Raw genomic sequence first — 22,757 nt, forward strand, 5'->3', positions numbered from 1 at the left:
CAATTTGGAACTATTTACCGACACACTAGGCAGTAAAGGTTTTGAATGGTGCGCCCAAGCGTGGGCAGTAAATTGGAAAGAGGTGGAGCTGACATCACACTTTTAGAGCTTTCCCAATTGTTTTCACATTCCGCCAATGCGGTAGCCAGCTTAGGAACAGGAGGCTGACCATGTGGTCTGACAACATGGCCGTGTTGCGGGTTGTAAATACAGGTTGCGCCTCATGTCCCAGGGTGCTCACATTGTTTCAGGGGTTGACAGGGATAGTCTTGATAATGAACACCAGTGTGGTGCTCGTTCTCCAGGGTGGTGCCCGTTCGTTTTTTCAGTGAAACAGGTTTACATAGCTGGTACCCTTGTCATGAGAAATTATAACTACTTTCACCGCCCAACTATATGATAGGACATGATTGGAGAAATCTGAGGGTCATCATTGACAAGGCTCTGGCTCAGTGCACGACAAGGGGTTATCATAGAAATTGGAGCAGATATCTGTGAGTCCTCAGTGTGGCTCCCAATCCAGTGGCCTCCGATTCCTCCTTGGGAGTGGGGATTTCTTTGGCATGAGCTAATCGCAGCAATATGGTCAGGAGCTGGGAAGCAGCCCACTTGGCTGCTGTAGTGTATTTTTGATAATTGCGAGGGTTACCCAATCTCACAGATTGAGGTTGGCGTTGAAAGGGTGGGAGAGGGTCGAAGGGCCGAGGGGCAATGTTGGGCAGCCCATTGATTTTGCAAAGTTCAAGGGCCTACTGGATACGCCACGGCAAGTGTGGAGCTCCACTTTTGAGGTGTGCTTGTTCAGTGCAGCATTTGTGCTGGCCTTTTTCGGCAAGCTCAGTGTCAGCAAGTTGGTTCAGGACAATAAAAGGGTCAATGGGGGTCGTGGCTTTTGCTGCCATGACATAATAATAAGTGTATGCCAGATGACCCGGCTGGTTCAGCATGCAAAGACTGACCAGTCCGGTAAAGGGGCCCTAAGTCAGATTTTGTGCATTGAAGATACATACCCAATTTGTAGTTTTACCCAAACCCATCTTCCTTCATTATCCATGCCCTGACCTAGTAACTTCTATGGAAGATTTTCGTTGATTAATATAGCACCACAATTTTTTACCCCCAAGGGCAGGACTAGAGATAACCTCCTGAGCTCAAAATGACTTAAGTTTCATAGATTCCTTTAAGGACAAATGCGTCTCTTGAATGCAGGTTATAGACGGATTATATTTTTTAAGGTGCACAATAATTTTATATCGCTTGATTGGGTTATTTATACCTTTAAAACTCCATGACACACAACAAAATCCCATCATAATGACTCAAGAGCAATTAATGAGGCGGATAAACATCATAGAAGGAAAATTAAACAACAAATGATGAGAAAGAGCCAATTCAGAGGTCTGTACCCTGGCAATTATAGAAAAGTGCACCATGACAGTGAGGGTAGAACAAATGAGATAGACACAAATGGAAGGGTGAGGAGATGAAAACTTGACATTAATATAATAGAGTTAAGAGGAGGATACAGAATATAAGGAGGCGCAGTGAGGAGAGAGAACGTAGAAATAAATAAGTACGTCAAGTTTACAAAAGAGAGAAGTAGAGAAAATAGCAGAGGACTTTGTGACACCAAGGAGGACCAAAAACAGATCCAACAGGAAGACGATTACCCAGACATGGTCCACACCTGTGAACTAGAGGGTTGTTTATGTGACCAAAATGCAGATAAATGAGCAAAACATGAGATGAAGTGAAACACCTTAGAAAACTCATGTGCCAGAGGCAGAAGGAGGCAATGATGTGTCCATTTTGTCAGCTAATAAAAGCCTTTAACTCAGCTGGATCGTCGAAAACTGAAGTCCTTCCATTGATGGTGACCTAAAATGAACAAGGATGGTAAAGGCCATATCTTGCATAGAGTTGTTTTAACGCTGGGCGATAAGTGACAAATTTCTTTTGTTGCTGGGCAGTCTGCTTTGCTACTTCCTGCAATATAAAGTTGCTGTTGCCATTTCAAATTAGGGGTTCTTTTCTTTTGCCTTGGTTGAAATAAGCTGTAATTGAGTATATTCCACCAAGGGAAAGGTTAGAGTATGTGGCCTAGGCTGAGCAGACTGAGAAGATCACACAGGTCCAATACGATGCGCCCTTTGAATGTTGAGGATAATATCTGGTGAAGTGTGAAGCAGGGCTAGAAGCATTTTTTGCAGAAACAAAATGGCTTTGCTTCCCTCACAACCTTCAGGTAGACCTGAAATTCAGAGGTTGTTATGCCTCCCTCTGTTTTCTAATTCCTCATTGTGCTTCTGTAGGTCTTTGACCGATTTTTCCAAGAGAAGAACTTAAGTGAAATATCTTCTACAGAACTAACTCTGTGCTCCACCTCCCTCATTCTGCTTTCAAATGTGCTCCATTTGTCATCCAATTGCTCTAGCCTATTATTTGTAGCCTATATAAAGGATTTAAGCAACGTTATTTCTTGTGTGAGAAACCTGAATGTGTCTCACTTACTAGTCATCCAGGTGGCCAAGTTGCGGCCATCGCTATTGGATCCAGTTCCTGGGGTGGACCAGTGCAAGAGAACCACCTGGATGACGGGTCTTCGGGGAGTGGAAGTGGGACACCGAAGGGTGATAGGCGGCACCCTCTTCCTTATGACACCTTTTCCCCATCTTACCCCGTAGGATATCTAGAAACTCAACCCCCTTTCTTGACACAAACACTTTCTCACAGACATATTACCAAGAAAGACAACGGACTAATACCTGACATATCCCAACACAAGGATCAGGCAATTGTAGAGAATTACACACACCTGACTTCCCATCCCATTCCCCCATAGGGATAAAAGAAGGAGCATAGGGATAAAAGGAGGAGCACAAAAGCACACTCTAAGCAAGGCCAAATGCATGAGGAAGCAGCTATTGCAGGACGGCAGTTCAAACAGAGAAGAAAGGCGGGGAGACCTGAAAGGACGACAAGGAGGGAATTGCCCTTGCTCTTTTCAACCCAGACCCGCAGAGCCTCTGAGAAGGGAAACGTAAGACCAGGAATTGCAGCTTGCAAATTGTGCGAAGGATGTCAGTGGTACATGGAACCCTCCCACACTAATAGCCAGGCTGGGGAGAAGCTGTTGCCATCATGGTACCATCCACTCCAGAGGCAGGAAATGTTAACAGAGTTTGCCACAGCCGGTGAGTCGGAAAGAGCTGATAATAGATCGCACTGTGTTGGGCTCACGGTTGTGAAGAGCAACATTGTATGAAGAAAGAACACTAAAGAACAAAGGTCTTTTGTAAGCAGAATAGGTATCAGTTAGAGTGGTCCGGCGCCACATGGGCGTTCAATCGAAGGACTCTGACTGATGCCCCGCTCCTGAACAAGGAGGATGTATTGAACTGATTGTTGTGACTACAAGTTTCAAAAGGGCCTATGGGAGGCCGGCGTGAGGTGTTCAGGTGGTTATACAAAGATCAAGCTAAAACCCTTGTACAATCAAAAGTCCATGGCTCGTTGCAGTACTCCTTGAGAAAGATGAAAGTGTCAACCCGACTAAGGGAACTGTGAAATTGGCGTTTGAGCCTTGATGAGGGAAACGCTGTGTGAACTGTGATATTGTCAAGTGAACACTTGCCAGAGAATAGCAGAGTGACCTAGCGAGACGTGATCGCCCCTCAGAAGTCTCTATTTGAACTAGCAAGTGCCTGAGGAGACCGGCGAAGGAAGGTCTCAGCCTGGATGAGGGGGACCGAACTAAACTAAATGGTTGTTTAAAAAGGCAGTGATACTTTTGAATATTGCAAATGAAGAGAGTATAATTGAAAGGGGGTAGTAAACCCGACTGAGGGTCGTCAAGCGAAAAGTGAAGTGAATCCCGCATTGTGATAATACTAAGTGAACAGTGTTATTTTGGAAAATGTGAACCCGGCTGCGAGATGCCTGTGGATTAGGGTGAGCATTAATACACCCGTGAACATTGTGACAAAAACATGAACCCGACTGATGGATGTCCACAGTGATTGTTGGTCTGAGCCCAACTGAAGGAGGCTAACGTTGAGAGAAGGATCAGAGCCTGGCTGAGGGGGATCCAAGGGTGAAGAGTAATCACCCAACGTGAAGAATAGTATAAGGAACCTTTGTTTTGTTGTTTATGGCATATCAGGCCCTCTAAAGCAAGAGACTTTGTATGAAAGAGACTTGGACACAGAAGGTCCTGATATTGAGACAAGTAACTGTAACCTCTTGCTGGAGAAGCCCAGGAGTGTGCTGTGCTCAAGAGTCCTGCCTTGTCCTGTGCTAAAAACGTGGGAAATGGAGACCCCAGCCCGTAACATCCTGACTTATCATTCTGTGAACACTTCTTTCTTTTCTTATGAACATTATCCCACACTATTTGGTAGCATAGCTGTAAGGATCGGCAATGTTTGTTTAGTATAGGCCCTTTTATTTGACTAGACTCTACTTGGATGGTATTATTATTTGATGGTCGTAGCTTGCTCCCATCTTAGATTTAGGTTGAGATTAGGCGTTTAGCTCACCCATTTTTACAGTTTAATAAACGCCCTTGATATGTGATCACTTTTGTCTGTCTTACTTTGATACCATGCCTTCCTTGCACTTGTAATAGAATATCCATATTAGCCTCTGTAGGTGAAACAGGGGCAGGCGATTCACTTTTTGACCTTTTATTAGTGACTGGGAGGGCGGTGGCTTGAGATTCCTTTTAGCCTGATAAAGTTTTAGCATCAGTTCGCTGAGGCCATGATCACAATAAAAATAAATAACTATTAATATAAGTTACAATGTCACAGTATTGCTTGGGAGAGGAATCACCTTCAGCAAGGGTAATGGCTATCCATATATAGGCAAATAGGAAAGTGCCTTCAGCATATATAAATTATCAAAGCCGCTTCCACCACTCAGAAAGTGTTATGAAAAATTGTTTCCTTTTGAGAGAAAAGTAAGCATTTATGTATGTATATATTCTTTTGTCTATTAGGTGGCGTTGATGGAACCAACAGCAGACTTTTACTGTGTGCACCGCGCGACATTGCATCAGAAAGTGTGCTGAGCTTCTCCTTGGCACTGACCACCTTCCAGAGCAGCTGTTGTTGGTATGGAGACTGGAGGCACTGAACCGGCAAAGAAACGCAGCAAGGAGGGCAGAAGAGCAGGACTGCACTTCGCCGCCAGCAACACCAGGTACATTCAGGGCTCTGAATATATAAAATGTTTATCTTGCATTGCAGTATTAAGAATAAATTGAGTACATGGGCAGTAGATACAGCGCTAGGCAGCCATCCTCGTTGGCGCCAGACCACGTCCCCACATTTGCACCATTTCTATGGGAGGAGAAATCACTCAATTAAATGTGCTCTTGTTAAGCTGGTCCCAAAGTCCCGATTAGACCCAGAGGAATCAGAGTCCAAACCACACTCAATGACGAAGTAGACAAAATGCATGTCAAAACCCAGCTTTATTATCGTTCGAACAGAGCTGGGACAGCATACAAGCATTAAAATCTTGTCGCTCTTGACATGCTAATACAAGCGCGTCATCAATGATGTCATAACATAATCACAGTTTACAAAACCTACGGAGAATGGGGATAAATTAATGGGTTTGGCTACATATAGGTTATATAGGGCTACATATAGGTTCTGTAGGGGTTAAAAACATTTCATTGGGTTACGGATATCTGATGGCTCGACCTGGAACCACAGCTATATTGTAAGAAATACATGGTTTCTTCGACAAGTGGTTGGTTGGCATACTACTTGATGGGCGGAATAACACTAGGGATTTTGATAGGTTGGCTCCTTGCTAACCAACCTTGGACACTTGACAGGTCATCAATATATGAGCAAGATGTGGGGTAGAGGGAGAGAAGCCCATAGACTGTCCTTTGTTCAATTAAAAGTTACCATTCCTTGTTCCTAGGTCATGAGAGCAGGCATTCTCTTTGTAATTGGCCTTGTGTAGCAGCTTGTGTCTATGTGTATGTCTAGGGAGTACTGCAGGTGTCCTGTCTTTGCTGGCTTCTAATGAATAGTCAGTGTTCTCCAGTCCAGTTTTTGATCACATGCTTGGAGACCCTGTATGAAATTGAATTACCTTCTATTCTTTGGCGTTTTAGCTAATATTAATGTGTGCGTCGTGTCACCTCTTGTCACCAGGGATACTGTTGAGTTACTCTTCATGGATTTTTCTGGCTTAATGTGTTACTGCACCTGGCTAACAAATGCTGGTTGTATTCTTGTAAAGCTTGAATTAATCTGGGAGTATACAGCATGCACATTGGGAATTGTTATCTCGTGCCTTCATTTCTGTAGTTCCAATCCTCCCTTATCTCACTGCAACCTTGAGCTCTGCTGGATAATGTATTTCTGTGGATTCAGCTCTTTGAGTGTTCCGAAAGACGTGAGGCGTTTGCTTATTCAAAAGCATGCTTTGGCTACCATTTTTAAGAAGATGGCTGCCCCATTAGACCCTTGATTCTGTGTTTGTGAGCTATATTTGCGTGTCTTTCATGCTGCATTTACCTTATACATCGATTATGTTAGCATTCTTCATGTCTTGTGGATGCTATGTTAATACACTTGATATATGAATGCGTATTTAGTGTATGGGTTCTTCATGTGGAGTTCATGTGGAGGCTTTATGTGACTAATGCATGTGCTTGTTGCTGTTACATCGTTAGGTTGAATGAATTTCCGATCTTCAGCGGTAATTGCCCATTCGCGGGTGCCGGTAATAAGGGACTCCCCATCCCCATTCAGCCCCATAGGGCTCAGTGGGAATGGGGAGGGTGGTAGCACCGTGGTCAGACCAGGTGGCTGCAAAGGCACCCTTGAGCAGAACTCGTAGTATGGTGGTATGGTAACAACGGTGCTGGTAGCGATATCAGCACCGTTGTTGCCTTACAGCCATACTCGTAATGAGGCCCATTATCAGGAATCATCAACTTGAACGGGAACATTCCCATATGCAGCACTTAAGTTGGCATCTCTCTTTAATCTACCCAATAGAACCAGGTGGTGTTATTTTCCTGCCGCTCGTCCCAGTGTCAGAATGCTCTCCTCTGTGCTCCCACTATTTTTAAAGTGTTCAAAATTCCATACTTATGTCATCATTATGATGCACTAAGTGATTGGCTAAGTGATACCAATCATCTACCTCATAGTTGGACACTCCAACTGAATACACACCCCCTACCTTCATTTGATGTTTATCATTTGTATACTTCTGATCAGAAAATGGTGGGGGCCTAAATACTTCACATGCTAAATCGTTTTTATAATATGATTCAAGGCAGTAATATGCAAACTCAACAAAACCAAAATTATTGGAATCTGTGTTTGCAGACACATGCTTGGATATGCAACATTCTATTTGGCATATTGCTTCATAACGTTATGAATTGTTCACATCTTATGAATTTGGCATTAAAACATAGTTGGAGACTCTTAGCATCCCAGTATACTCTTTGTGTTTTCTCTAAGTCACATGGGTATACAATTATGAGCGTTTCCATGTAAAGGGTAATAGTTTAATCATGCCCTGTATTTGTACTGGGGTCTAAGGTCTCGGGCTCCTGCACATCACTCAAGGAAACAAAAATATGTAATGGGTCTAAGGAGTGGTTGGTCCTAAACAGGATGGGTTGTTCTTTTGTTCTTACTGTATTAGACCAATGCACATGTTGGGTTTAATCATGATGGATGCTTCAACATGTCATGTTAAATGCAATGCAATTGTTTGAAGCTGGCAAAAGAAACAAACTGTTGTTTTTGTCAGCAGGTGCTAATCTCTACATAAACTACAAATTCTATTTTCCTGGTATGTTCGAGTATTTTTCTACCATTCTCTACTGGAGGACTTGCAAAGGTGGGGTGCGGGGGAGCTAGCTGACTCTAAATCCTGGTTAACTTGAAGTTATTACAGAAGGATGCTGAATTGGATACCATTGTAATTCAAACCAACACAAGATAATGACTGCTTTTCTATGTATGGGACTCTAGGACAATATTTAAGTCCACTACATTATTCTAAGCTTTGTACAATAATCTGACAGTTGTTGGAGAAATAAAACAATATATTAAAAGACAATGAATGATGATTAATTTCCTTTGTTTGATGTACAGTAGGAAATGCATGAGACAACCCGTCGGAAAACTTCACAACATCCTAGCACTGGAAATTAATCATTTTAAAATGTATGTCCACGTTCTCTGGTAAACAGGATTATATATTAGATATATTCAGGCCTCTTTGAACATTTACAAATGATGTTCCATTTTCAAACGTTTACATTCTGAATCTCCTGGTATCACCAGATACTTGGAAACACCCCGTCATTGGGTGGAATGTACGCAAAGGCCCAATGTGTTGCATGCTAGGTCTCAGGTGGAACTGGTGATTACCTTCATCCCACAGGTTTTCCCTTCTCGTGGTAGTGAGTGAGAGACAGAGATCATAACTAAAATGATGTTGTTTTCTGGTGCTTCTCGCACTTAAACTTGAAAAAGCTGCCATTGGTCTTTGATTCTCCCACCACTAAGCCATCTGCCTCCCACTTAAAGGGAACAGCACAGTTTGCGGTTTTTCAGCATCAGTTTGCTTTAGGGAAATAGATTTAGGTTGCATTTACATTGACGGGTGGAAACGGTAGGCGGCAAGAAGGAAGAGATGGAAGGAGATAGAGGAAAGAAGTTGTGGATGGGAGTAGAAAAATGATTCTGTATGCCACAGAAATAAACTGGAGAAGAGTTTGGAAAGTAAAATGATGGTCATGCCAACAACCTATTAGAATACTTCTATTTGCGCTTCTCTGTGATTTACAGGACCACCTCATCTAAAATAAACACGCCAGGGTACAAAACACAGCTGTGTTCTCCACCGCACAAGCGTGAATGGTCTGTGATGTGTTAGAAAATAGACAAAACAGAACAACCTTTTAGAATCAGTCACAGTACTGAGTTTCTATGAAATAAAGGCATGAGTGGCAATTCATTACAAAAGAAAAAGTTCCAATGGCTGGCAAATGTACCCAGGTCATGTGTCATCTTTTAACAGCACCGGTCCTGTTGTTTTTGACAACAGTGCTTTACATGCTGTCAATAGGTGTATAATCATTTAGTGGACAAGTAAACTACTAGTCACAGAATGGTGTTGGTTGAAAAGCAAGGACTGGTCCAAGAATGGCCACTATTCAACTCTGTCACTTGCCAAGTATTTCCTCGCTTCCAAATTAGGTGGTACCTTCACATTTAGAAATCTGTGAAAATGATTAAATGAATCACCAAAGTGTTTACTTGCGTCACCGCTCAATGAAACACCAAAACTTAAATAGGAAGTATACATGCATACAGTAGTCAAACAAGTGCAGCCAGAAGCTAAGCTATAGGCACCAACAAAGATTGTGGATGATTAAGGTTTTACAAGCAGTTCACACTGATCTTCTTAAGTTGCTGCATCTCTCCTTGACTGACATCTTGATATATTTTTCATAACATTAAACACAGAATTTTCAGTGAAAGAGGAAGGAAAATTGATTATAAAAACATCAAACGTTTGCAAGGAATAACAACTGAAATGTATGCTGAGAGAATTAAAAGAGAGTGTGGGTGTGTCAGGCCACTAGTTACGGGCCTGGGTAGAATGCAGGTCATTTAACATTGGGTTATGCTGCATGCCAATAGGTGCAGTGGCTATGCCCTTAGCCAGCAGGTATAAATGAGTGAAGGCTTGTGAAACCTACGTTTGGCTCCCGCAACCCTAATACAGTTATATATTCTTTCCAGTCTGCTATATATAAAAGTACAGAGAAATCCAATATGCAAGGTAATTATGTTAATCCTAGGTTGTAGTTGCCGACACATGTTTCATCCCTGGAGGTCTTCTTCAAGGCTAATATTCTATTGTCTTTTACTGTAAGGAGTCACAATTTTGTTGTGACCTACTGCATCAGTCCAAGGAAATGTGTCGTGACATGAATGATCTTGCAGCTACTAATTTAGATTCTGCAAGTTCAGTGGAATGGAAGGCTGGTAGACAGAAAGTTGGGTTGACTCCGTGGTCAGAAATGTTCAATCTGAATCAAATGAGCCGTGATCAGCAGATTAGTGGCTTGGGACGTGTCATGTTCGTGCTATGCTGAGAGATGAGCTCAACGAATGTCGCTAGCCTATGGAAAATAAACTAATTACGTGTTATAATATAACATCACGATTTTATCGACAGCTGCCCATGCATGAGCAATACTGTCACAGTAACAGTGGAAAGCAGTTTCTCCAATTAAATGAGCATTTGACAGTTCCGAAGTTTAAACTAATTGTAGGGAGATATTGCTTATAAATCAAGTGTCTGGTGGCACACTTTGTTGCAACACTTCTCAGGAGGATAGCTCAGGGGCAACGTGCTTGTCTTGGAAGAAAGATGACACTGAGCACCACAGGTTCGAGCCCCGGGTCTGCGCTTAGAAACCTCTGGGTATTAAGCGCATTATAAATAACCTATCATATCATAACACTTTATTTGCAGTAGGAACTGATTTACAGCTGCCATAATGCCATTACCTTTCAGAAGAGTGCTTAGAAATTAGACTGCCAGACACATAATTGTTACTGCATGAGAGGGCTAGCACAACAAGATCCTGGAGATGTGTGTTTTTTGGGCACATAATGGGTGTGAAGGGCCATGTGTCGTGAATGGGTATGTAAAAAGACAAACACGCAGAGGTGCTGTGCCCCCCCTCACATTCCATCTCCCCCTATATGATCTTCCATAACAAATGTTTTGGCTTACAGTACAGGTAGCGCAAGAGCATTACCCAATAGCCAAAAGTAATAGATGAGTCAAACACAGATATTAAACAGTCAAAAATCACCAACAAGATTCGCATGTGTCGTGAAGTTTTTGCTGAAGCCAGATTAAGGTACACAAAATACATATTTTAAAGTAAAACAAGCCACATTCAATTGTGCAAGGAGAAATTCAAAAATATAAAGACTTTGAAAGGAAAAAATAAAGCCTAATTGACCTTGACCCAGGAGACGCCTTCACTTGCACCAGTAGTCTGCCTAAATAGATGTCAATGGTGCTCCTATAAGGGTTCTCTATCCAAATGTCTCTGAGGACATAGGATCATAGGATCTGCAACAAGGGCTGCCAGAGCCACCCTTCCAAGATCAGAAACCTGGTGAATCTGCCAGCTACCCAGGGTTGTTGGCCAATTTGGTGGTGGTAGAGAAACAGACATAAAGCCGGGCTGCCTATTCACTCTCTCTTAAATGGTGAAATCCCAATTCCCTTCTTCCTGTGTAAGCACTAGCTCCCAGTAGGGAAACAATTCCTCGCTGAAATGGAGGCTAACCGGTAAGACAAAAAACCTGTGCCAAGGCCTATGCGACAGATAATAACAGAAGCCAGTCCAACATGCTGGCTGATGACATCACCAGATAGTCTGCTGTGCTAGCAAAAATGGCACCAACATCAGAAATTACCTATCGGGCAGACCAAAGCCTAGTTGAACAAAATAATCTGAAGTCTGGTGCCCTCCAACCCCCTTGGAGGGTTGTATCATTTTGGGCTGAAATAAAGGTGCTGTTTTTTAGCATGCTCACATACTTCAACTGTTGTGCTATTGATATTGATATTTTATTTCTATCGCACTCGTACACAAGTGAGGGCTGATATTGCAAGACATTGGGCTTCATTACGAGCTTGCCGGTGCAGAAACAAGTGTGCTGGTAAGCTCACTGGCACCCTTGTTTCCGGATCAACAAATTCTGTGTCTGCCTGTCATGGCCGTTGTGTGGACAGGTCAGACCCTGCCGGGCGCTGGCGGTTGGCAGACTATTCACAGAAGCACCAGGACCATTGCTAACGGAGCCGGTGCGTCTGTGTCTCCACTCCCATAGGACTATATTGGAATGGGGACTTGCAATTTACTGGTGCCTGACTTCCCAGGCCACCAGATTTGTAATGAGCCGGTGATACCAGGACGTCAGGTGCCAGTAAAATATAACGGGTCCGTCGGAAACCCGGCGGTAGCACTGGCAGGGTTACAGCCAGACCCGTAATGAGGCCCATTAGCTTAGTGGAAGATTTCCTTATCCATAAAAGCACAGAGTTCTTAATCTACGTGTCTATAAGCAGCATCTGTTCAGGGCCAGATGTGTATCTTTTGACTTTGCATGAATGCTTTTGATGCCTAATTGCCCAGATGTCATTGTCTCTTTTGCCAACAAAATCTGGGGCCTCATTCCATGAACGTTATATCTGTGCAAGTTCTGGCATTAGCACTATGGCAACATTGGACAAAGTGCAAATACATATTCTTGTAATGTTTCTGAACCAGTACAATGCTTGCCTTAGTGCTAAAACCATGCCATGTTTAGGTGCCGGCAACTTTTCTCTCTCCAGACCTTTTGGTCAGCAACTCCCTTCAGTCATAGCCAGCATAGTCAATGGAGAGGGATCATGGGAGTTGTAGTCTCGAACACTTGGCGAGCCACAGGTTGCAGTTCACTGATAAGAACTATAGCAACAATTCATAGAAAGGATGCTTTTTTGAATACTGAAAATATTGTGCATCCTTACACTTACCCCAGTAAAGTGGAGAATGCACTCCATCTTGCACCAGCAAAATCTTTTTGTCCTAAGCCAATAACTGAATACCTCAGCCAGACAGTCCTTTTTGTGTTGCCCTGCCTGTCTGAAACTGAAGCTATTGAGCAACTACAAAGGGCAAATCAATCCATCCTGCTCCGGGTTAGGCACTTAGTACTTGGGTGCTTTCATTGATGAATCTTTTTTCTTGGTCACTTTGTTTACATGTCTTTAGTGATTTTTCCCCCTTCAGAAGTATGCATAGTGGAAAGAGCAGATGTGCTGTCCTATATGCTCTTTCGAGGCTCAGCAGCTGCACCGTAAGCCTGCAATCTCCCTACTGTTGAAACCATCAATAGACAGAGATTGTTTTCCCTTTCGAGAAGAACACAGCAGTCAGCCTCACCGGAACAGCCAGGCTTCTAAAGGTCACAGAGCAGGACTGAACACAGGCTGATCCGGTAGCATATTGATTCTCAGGTGGGTGTGTTTCTGTAAATACTTTTAAGCTTTTAGGTGGGTGCCGAGGGTTGGTCACCAGTCTTTTCGACCCCTGTGGCAAACGTTTTTGTTGTGTCCTGGAACGGACACGGTTAATGGTGGGTGACGAGCACCACTCGTCACACCTCAATGGACCAATAAGGTGATGCGCATGTTCGCACATGCACAGTAGGTAATTGCCACACTCGGCAGTTCACTGGCACAGAGATTAAAGTAAGTTTAATGTGACACAGGTCTTTATTTCTCATGCCCTTTTCTCCTGAGTGAATTTGCGCAGCTGTAAGGAAGGCATGGTATCAAAGTAAGACAGACACAAGTGATCACAGTTCAAGGGTGTTTATTGAACTTTATCAGGGGTGTGAAAAACACCTATCTACACCTAAATCTAAGATGGGAGCAAGCTACAATCATCAAATAATAATACAGTCCTGGTGGAGTCTAGTCAATTAAAAAGGGCCTATCTAAAGAAAATGATTGCCAGTCCTTACCGCTATGCCACAAAAAGTGTGCGATAATGTTCACAAAAAGAAAGAGGTGTTCACAAAATGATAAGTCGGGATGTTAGGCCATGGGCCTCCCTTCCCCACGTTTTTATCACAGGACAAGGCGGGTCACTCAAGCACAGCACACTCCTCGGCTTCTCTGGCATGAGGTCACAGTTTCTTTCACCAACATCAGGGCCTTCTGTGCCCAAGTCTTTTTTGTGCGAAGTCTCTTGCCTCAGAGGACCTGATGTATCACAAACACCAAAGACATTCTCCTTTCTTAATATTCATGTTGGGCGATTTACTCTTCACTATGCATCCCCCTCAGCCAGGCTCTGATCCTTCTTTCACCATTAGCCTCCCTCAGTCAGATTCAGACCAACTTAAATTTTTAGGCATCCCTCAGTCAGGTTCACACTTGCCTCAATAATCTTCTCAGGTGCATTACTGTTCACCCAGGATCCCCCTCTTCCGGGCTTAGAACCCTTTTCTACAATTAGCCCCCCTCAGGCGGGTTCAGGCCAACTTCAGTTTACAGACAATCAAAGACTTTCAAGTGTGCATGGGATTCAACGTAACCCACTGCAGGACTACTTCAATTTCATAGTCCAGCAATTCTTCCCTGCTCAGAAGGGGGGGGGGGGCACCAAACATGCCACTCTGTGGCCCTCATTACAACCCTGGCGCTAAACCATAACGCTATTAGCACCATGGTTGGTGCCGGTGTTGTAACAAGTCCGCCATGGTAGAATGTGGAAATACCACCCCATTCCAAGGTTGGTGGGGCGGCAATTCCCCATGCCGCCATGGCCCTTCCCCATTCCCATTTTTGCCCCATAGGGCTCAATGGGACTGTGGAAGGCGCTAATTACGGCACCGTAAATTACGGTGCTGTAATTAGCTCCTAGGTCCCTTTGCGGGTTGGTTTTTTAACGCCTGCTAAAAGCAGGTGTTAAAGTGCAACCCGCAAAGGGACCTCGTAATCAGGCGTTAAGGGTTTAACGGCGCTGACACCTTTTAAGGCACCGTTAACCCCTTAACACCTGGGTTGCAATGAGGCCCTGTATCTGGTACATGTCTTGGTTTCACAAAGTTCCATTGTATTCAAGTTCTCTTTCTTTATACAATATTGCCACTTGCAAATAGGGTCTTGGGACTTAAAGTCCCAGAATGCACTAGGCTAATTCCGCTCACACTTCACAGATCCCTGAAATAGCATTTTTTCCGTAATTGGGAGCTGCAGGAGCTAAAAGGCGGATGATATTCGGAGGTCAGGGTCTGTCCCTCTGCCCCTCAGAGATCTGGGTTCATCAACCTGGCCAAGGGGAGGGGTTTGTTGGTACCACCACGAAACCCCAGCTGCCCCTGGTCTTGCCTTCTGGAGGTACAGTTCCCTCCTCCACACAGCAGTCGCCTCCCAAGTAACAGTGCCAGTGTTTGCGCATTTTTCTCCTCCTCCAGGTTTACCAGGGTCTCTGCAGAGCAATAGGTCTTTCTCCTTCTTCCCAGCACCTTCCAGCATCCCCAACTCGCTCAAAGTGTGCTCTCCTGCTCTGCCTTTTATACTTCCTGGGAGTGATGATTCGGTTAAGGTATGCAAAGTTGTAAAGGGAGGCCTTACTTTGCCTGGCCTCGTTAATGGGACAGACTGTTGTCAATAGTATTTCTTCTGGCTCTGAGCATGTTTTTCATCAGTAATCTCATCTTCCCAATCCCTCTTCTCCTTGTTTCAGTGTTCGAGGGGAAAAGGGGGTGGGGGATTTGGGATGTCAGTAAATCCTATATAGTAGGATGGGGAAGAGGTCATAAAGGAAAGGGGATACTGCATCTCGCCATCGGGTGCCCCCATCCTACTCCCCGAGCATCCCTCACCCAGGCGATCCTCCCGCACTGATCCACCCAGGAACTGGATCCAACAGTAATGGCCGTGTCCTGGCCACCTGGATGACAAATCTCCGGGGATCAGCATGTGAGACACCTTCTGGCGTCTCACAGTGCGCCATACCATCCCCGTTCATGATTACTGCCCTGGCATCCAATCAGGACATGAAAATGGCAACAAGGATGGAATTTCATCCCATGGAACAGAACCTGACAACTGGAGCCTGGTTAGAACAAGCTATTCACCATGTGCACCCCGTGGTGTCTCGCCTACTAGTGACATCCTTACAAGTACTGTACCCCCACCTGCAAAATATCTGCAAATGAGGCAGCAGAGGATGATGCGCCTAGTGCAGCTGCTTTTTGCAGACTAGTGCCATTTGACCTGGGGGATCAAGGACCAAGATTGGGAACGCTGGATTTGCAGGTTTGAAAACTTCCTCACAGCTCATGATGAAAAGGCACCAGACATATTTGCCAGGAGGCTGTTGATAAACTTAGTAGGGGATAAAGTTGAAGATCTCATACCCACTTTCTTTCCACTTTCAAACATATGTGGGACCCAAGGAGGCGCTGAGTATATATTTTGACCGCGAATGGAACGTAGATCATGAAAGGCATACTTTCAATACTGCGTGTCAGCAGGTGAGTCCATGAACTTATTTGCAAAACGGCTCTGCAATTTGGTGGCTCACTGTGACATCCATAAATGTACAAATGAAGAGGCCATCAGACTGAGAATCATTGGAGGCTGTCTGTCAACAGGACCCCGAGGAGACTCGCAAGCATTCCAGTTTGAAACAAACAAGGGGAACAAGGGGCCTGTAAGGGAACAAGTATATGAAATCACTCAAAGTGGAAGAGGCAAGTACCCTGTGGTCAATCCCTCGAGAAAGTATTCCTCAACAGGAAGATGTTATCGGTGTGGCCTACCCTTCCGGCATGAAGAGGGATCAAGATGCCCTGCGTTTGGACACAAATCCGCCAACTGTGAGAGAGAGAATTGCGTGGCAACAGTATGCAACTCACCATTTAGCAGAGCACAAGGAAACAATGTCAAACCACCAGGCAAGACCAGAAGCGACTGAATAGCAAGAAGAGATCTTGTGAGCCAAGTGAGACAGATCACAGGGCAATCTCCCTTGCCTCCGCCGCTCCAAGAAAGAAGTCAACTCAATTATGCATAGATGATGAAAGATGTGTTGACAGCACCGGAGGGAGATTGACATACCTAACGGGAAGCACCCGGCGAAATTTGTTGTTGACACTGAACCCACTTTTAACATTATGTGCATGTCAGAGTTTCATAAGATTGCCCATATACCGTGATTGTCACCATCAGAACTGAAAGTATTCCAGTTGGGTGCGAAAAGGTCCAGTCTGAAACCATGGAGAGGTCTCCACTATGCTCTGCTACAAAGGAAGATATACCATGGCAGAACTTCACGTTATTCAAAGAGAAGTCCCCGGAAGCAACCTGTTGGGTTGTCCCACAGCCCTCGACATGAAGAACACGTTTGTGACTTAAGCCAGTCAGCATGACATGCCAATCGCTCAATGTTTTCCTGAGTTGTTTAGGCGTTGGATGCTTCAAGGGATACTCATCCACATTGATGAATCGGTAGCACTGGTTGCGCAACATCTGTGGAGGATACCTATTCAGCTGCAAACACAAGTTGAAAAGCAAATTGTGTCGAATCAATGAAAACATCATCGAACCAGACAGTGGTCCCACTCCATGGGTATCTTATGTGGTAGCCATCCCGAAACAAGGAGCGTTCAACAAGATATGCATCAGTGTGGACAAGCGGCAAGTAAAAAGAGCAATTGGGTGTGAAAGACATCCTGGCATGCACCTCAACGATATAATTTAATGCTATTTATTGTGCACTTAGTTACCATACTAAGCCTTAGGCACAGTTAAATATATTTAAAACGACAAAAATATTATAATAACAATTAATATAACAAATAAGAAAAAATAGACGGTGCTGTTCAGTCATAGAATCAAAATGATACTCAATGTTATAGACTCTCAACATAGTCCAAGGCAACATGGCATCTCTGCCAACCTAAAATTAAATTGAAATGAATTTACCATAATCAGAAATTCAACAAATCTAATTATAATGTCATAATCAAGATATTTTATACAGACCAGTTCTTGCACAAAGTAATTTGCTGAATTAATGTAAAAACACAACAGTTTTCACTGCCTCTTTACATGCATAGTAACCTGCTGCAGTAATAACCAATGCAAATGCTCCGTACAATGTACTCCAGAATTGACCTTTCTGCACATTCATCAGTTTACTGACACAAGTAGCATATGCCTTTTTGATATTGCAATTTTAAACTAAGGCATTGTGTTAAAATATGGTGTTTTGTCTCTACTGCTCCATGACAGAGCCTACATAATCCGTCCTCAACAGCATACCCAGCCAACTTCCACGTGGGAAAAATGTTTAGACAAAGATGGATAGTGAATTCTCTCATTTCCCAATGCAAATCCTGAACAGATATGCATAGGGACCAGTTGAAACAAATCCCTGCTGGCTGTATTCAGAATATCACCTTTTACTGCTTACCTTTTGGATAGTTAGCGTTCTAGCCCATGCCCAGGTCTTCTTTATGAGAAGGTTAATGTAATCTGGCATATCGAATATTGCATGTACTGGAAAGTCCACGTCATCACAATGCCGACAAACTGTCGTTTTTAGAGCCCTCAAAAATGTATTAGGGAATTCTGCTTCTGGCTTTATTGCTTTAAGGGCCAACAAGGTGTTATCTTGAGATTTCCTAACTAGCAATGAAAAATACAACTTACAATGCTTTAACAGCCATTGAGACTGAAGTGAGCTTAAGCCCAGCTCACATCGTAAAGCCTACTGGTGTTGTCTTAGTGACATTTAACATGGTTCTAAGGATTTTCCATTCAAGCCTCTCCAACCATTCCACATAGGGTTCCGATAACAATTACAGGTCAAAGGTAAGTGCTGGAATTATACTGGTTAAGTATATTTTAATTCAACCTTCCAGATTATTGCCACCAATATTAGTCGCAAAACGTTTTATCACAAACCACTTGTGTATAGGAGACAAAATACAATCGCCATAGTAAGAAAAGGTTGGAGATGTACAAAGAGAAAATCCAAGGTATATATAAAACTATTGACCACTTCCAAGTTAGCGTCATTCATAATTAGTTTACTAAATATTCACCAAACCTGATCGAAACAAGGGATACCACCAGATCAGACTAGATGAACGATCCAGTTATATAGCATTTGCCATGTATATTTGTCTTTTTAGACTAAAGCAACTTATTTTTGGCATATCGTCAGCTGCTGAGATCCCTGCCTTTCAGATCTTGGCTCATACCATTTGAATTCTTGTTTGAAATAGTCTGGGGCTGCTCTGTATAAGCAACGATGGACCAGTGTCAAGGATTTGAAAGTGATACGCTCTTTCATGGCTAACCAGTGGAGGTCTTTTCTGTCACTTGCTATATGTTCACCTCTTGACTTGCCTGCGATGGATTGAACTGCATTGTTTTGTATTATTTGACATTGCTTGATACATTTACTTCTGGCTCCCAAGAGCAGGGCATTACTGTAGTCGAGACGTGACAGAATGGTGGGTCTGGCTATTGTGGCACTATTTTGTTTGTTTGGATGAGGCCTGATGCGGCATAGAAGCCTTTGATAGTATTGGCAGTTTCGCTTGAGATACGAAGTTTGAGCCTTGGATCCCAAATAGGATTGTAAGTAAATCCTGAGTGTCTTGACTTTGTCTGACACTTTGATGGTGGAGTCCTTTATGAGAAAAGAGGAGTAAGCTGGGTCTAGGTTGTTTAGGACTTTGGTTTATCCAAATGTCATAAGCTGTGTCTTGGAGCTATTCAGACAAATCCAGTGTGACTTTATCCAATTTTCAATGGTATTATATATTGCTGAGAGTCTATTGTTGTCGAGTGTATGGTCACCACACAATTCTAGTATTAGTTGGGTGTCATCTGCGAAGTTAGTAAAATAAATTCCAAGTTGTGAAAGAAGGATGCAGAGACAGCGGAGATAAAGATTAAAAAGCAGTGGCGAGAAGCTGGCTCCCTGTGGAACACCACAGTCCACAGGTCTGGATGTGGTGGAATGTCTTCCCCATGTAATTTTGGATTGTCTATCTTCAAGAAAGGATGCAACCCAGTCAATGGCCTCCTTAGAGCAATTTCCTGAAGTCTCTAAGGCCTCTCGGAGCTTCTGATGATCTAATAAATCGAAAGCTGCCGAGCGGTCCAATAGGATTAACAAGCCTGCTTTTCCTTTGTCCAGAATGCCAAGCATTCTGATTTGTAAGTCTAACAGGGCAGATTCAGTGCTGTGTGCGTTTCTGAACCCTGACTGTTGGAAATGTAGAAGATTGTTCCTATCAACATATTCCTGGAGTTGATGTGTGGCTATGTTGTCAAGTATCTTTAACAAAAAGTTATAGTTTGTGATTGGTGTAAGATTGGGAGGGTCTTGTTGATCTAGACCTGTTTTTTTTTACTAGCGGAGTGACTGTGACAGTTTTTATTTCCACTGGGACTTTCCGGTCCCTGAATGACGAGTTTGTCAAATGGCATAGGTAAGAACATAATATGGTGCGAGAACACAGCCTGAAGGACAACATGCTTAGGAAAGTAAGAGAACTAATAGCATCCAGAAGATGGAGAGAAGTGGGGTTACATGACGCCAAACCAAAGAAGAACTCACACACAAACTACAGTCAAAGATGAACTGTCAGTGACTGCAGAAGGTCTCATCATGCGAGGTGACCGAATGGTAATACCCACTGACCTATGACAGCAAGTCGTGGATCTAGCCCATTAGGGCCATTGGGGGATGGTCACCACTAAGCGTCAAATAAGAAACACTATGTGGTTCCCGGAAATAGATGCTATGATGGAGAACACAGTGAAAGCGTGTCGTCTGTGCCAAAGCACGTCCAAGCCCAATAATCCAGAACCTCTTTAGAAGTTTGATATGGCAGTAGCGTCCTGGACGCACATAGCAATCAAATTCTTCTGACCCCTTGGTGGTGGAAAATACTGGATGGTCGTAATGGGTGAGTATTCGCGTTTGCCTCAAGTACAACTGATTTTATTCTCGGCATGGGGCATTCCTGAGGTATTAAAATCAGACAATGGTCCACCATTCAGCAGTCTGGAATTTGCCTGGTTCACGCGACATATGGGCATACACCACAGGAAAATCACTCTCCTATGGCCTCAAGCCAATGGCATGGTGAAAAAGTTCATGGGGAGTCTAAAGAAAGTTCTTCAGCAAAACAAGCTGTGCTCAATGTCACTGAATCAAGCAGTGTGCAACATGCTCAGGGATTAAAGAAACTCACCGCATTGGAACGACCGGGAGATGTCCCTCTGAACTTACTATTCAGACCGAAGGTAAAGACCAGGCTCCCACACATAGTGAAATCCCCAAGAAAGGACCGTAAGGCGCTTATGTCCACTAATGCAGCTAAGAAACAAGAGATGAAGAGTTACGCTGACTCCAAATTCTCGACACTCCAAGCCTGAGACAAAGTTCTCATATGCAGAAGAGAGAAAATAAGAGTCAAAGTTTGATCCAACTCACATGATTGTATTGCATATCAAAGGATTGATGGTGACAGCCCAGGCCCCTGCATGAGTCATTGCATGGAACATCTCTCAGTTCAAATTATATAGGAAAGGAGAAGAAGAGAGTCAAGAAGAGGCGAGTGAAGAGGCAAATCGTGAGGAGGGTTCAAGTAGTGAAGACTCTGAACCAGTTGTGCAACTGTCCACAAGACCTACGTGATGCATTAAGAGACCAGTAAGATTGATTGAGGAAATCTGAGAATGAGAACTGTGAGTAATGAACATTGTTTATCCGAACAGGGAAGATGTTGTGTCCTGGAATGGACACGGTTAATGGTGGGGTGACGCGCAGCACTTGTCGCACCTCAATGGACCAATTAGGAGATGCGCATAAGCATTAGGGAAATACCGTGCTTGGCAGTTCTCCGGTGCTGAGATTAAAGAAAGGTTGATGTGACAAAGGTTCCATGTCTTTATTTCTCACACCCTTTTCTCCTGAGTGAACTTGGGGCGCTCCATACCACCCCCAGTCCAGATCACTGCCCCGCATCCAGTCAGGACACAAACGTTTTGGTTGTAAATCAGATGGTTCTTGTACCCAGTGTGCTCGGGGTTCAGTTTGGTCATGCCATCATTCAGACAATACATGCTAAACACGGTACCTGTACATACAATTTTCGGTGTGTACTGTTTTTGAGCGCTGACAAAAAACATCAAATATTCCTGGTTAGCGTTGTGAATAAAAGGCGGTAAGACGTCTTATCGCGTCTTCTGAAATGTCTCTTTTTCATTTAAGGATCATACTGGCCTCTTACGTCACCTAACGGCAAAGATTTTACAGCTGTAGTGTTGTCTTTATAGAACCGAAAACCTAGATTTAGCATTTATAAAGCTGGGCACTTGCTTAGACCATGTTTGGGAACTGGGAGTTGCACTTTACTGCAATTTTCTGAAATTCTCATGTTTCTGCCATTGCAGATGCTGCAGTGTCTCAAAGTGCTCAGAAGCAGAAGTTATGCAGCATGATGCTATATATTAAGACATGGCATCCTGCAATAGCCATATACAAGCGTGTAAATAACGTTATTATAACAGTCGACTTGTGATAACTAAAAAGAAAAAGACATCACTACCGTAACTGTAATTCCTTATTACATTTGGGTTGTGATCTCACAATGCCTTCTGCTTGTGCCTGCACATAACAAAATTCCATCTGCCACTGGAACATTAATTAAATCTTTGAGCAGATTTTCAGATTCCTTTTTTGAAAAATAAAGATCTGTGAAACTTTCCAGTCAAGCACAAGTTTTGGGTGACATGTTTATTTTGTGCATTGTTGAAGTTTAACACAGGAGAGCAAAAATCCATCTGGGTGTTATCAATAATTCAAATTAATTTTATTTACCTTCTAACAAAATTTTTTGCAACACGTTACAAGCTGTCTCTTTTTCATGTAAATTGTTTCTACATTAATTACATGTATGAATAATTTGGAGCTCTCTTACATAAGAGTAAACAAGAGACCATGGGCCTCATCACAAGTTGGGCGGTAAGAGAGCGCTATTTCCGCTCAGCAGATATAGCGTTACCACCAGGACCCGTGGCGTGCATAGCGCTACATCACAAGTATGCGGGCATGCACACATGGCAACGGTGGTAAC

The 22,757-nt window shown here is 43.4% G+C and overlaps 1 protein-coding gene across 4 annotated transcripts in view; it reads left to right on the plus strand.

Annotated features, from left to right (window-relative positions):
* ENOX1 (ecto-NOX disulfide-thiol exchanger 1) overlaps positions 1–22,757 on the plus strand; it is a 1,853,609-nt gene that overhangs the window by 25,609 nt on the left and 1,805,243 nt on the right. For all 4 annotated transcript variants that reach the window (XM_069639318.1, XM_069639317.1, XM_069639316.1 and 1 more), the window contains exon 2: positions 5,000–5,202. The gene's annotated coding sequence lies outside the window, so the exon portion shown is untranslated. The remainder of the gene's footprint in view (positions 1–4,999; positions 5,203–22,757) is intronic.

The sequence above is a fragment of the Ambystoma mexicanum genome, chromosome 7q (genome assembly GCF_040938575.1).
Source record: "Ambystoma mexicanum isolate Mex_15411 chromosome 7q, UKY_AmexF1_1, whole genome shotgun sequence".
Taxonomy (NCBI): domain Eukaryota; kingdom Metazoa; phylum Chordata; class Amphibia; order Caudata; family Ambystomatidae; genus Ambystoma; species Ambystoma mexicanum.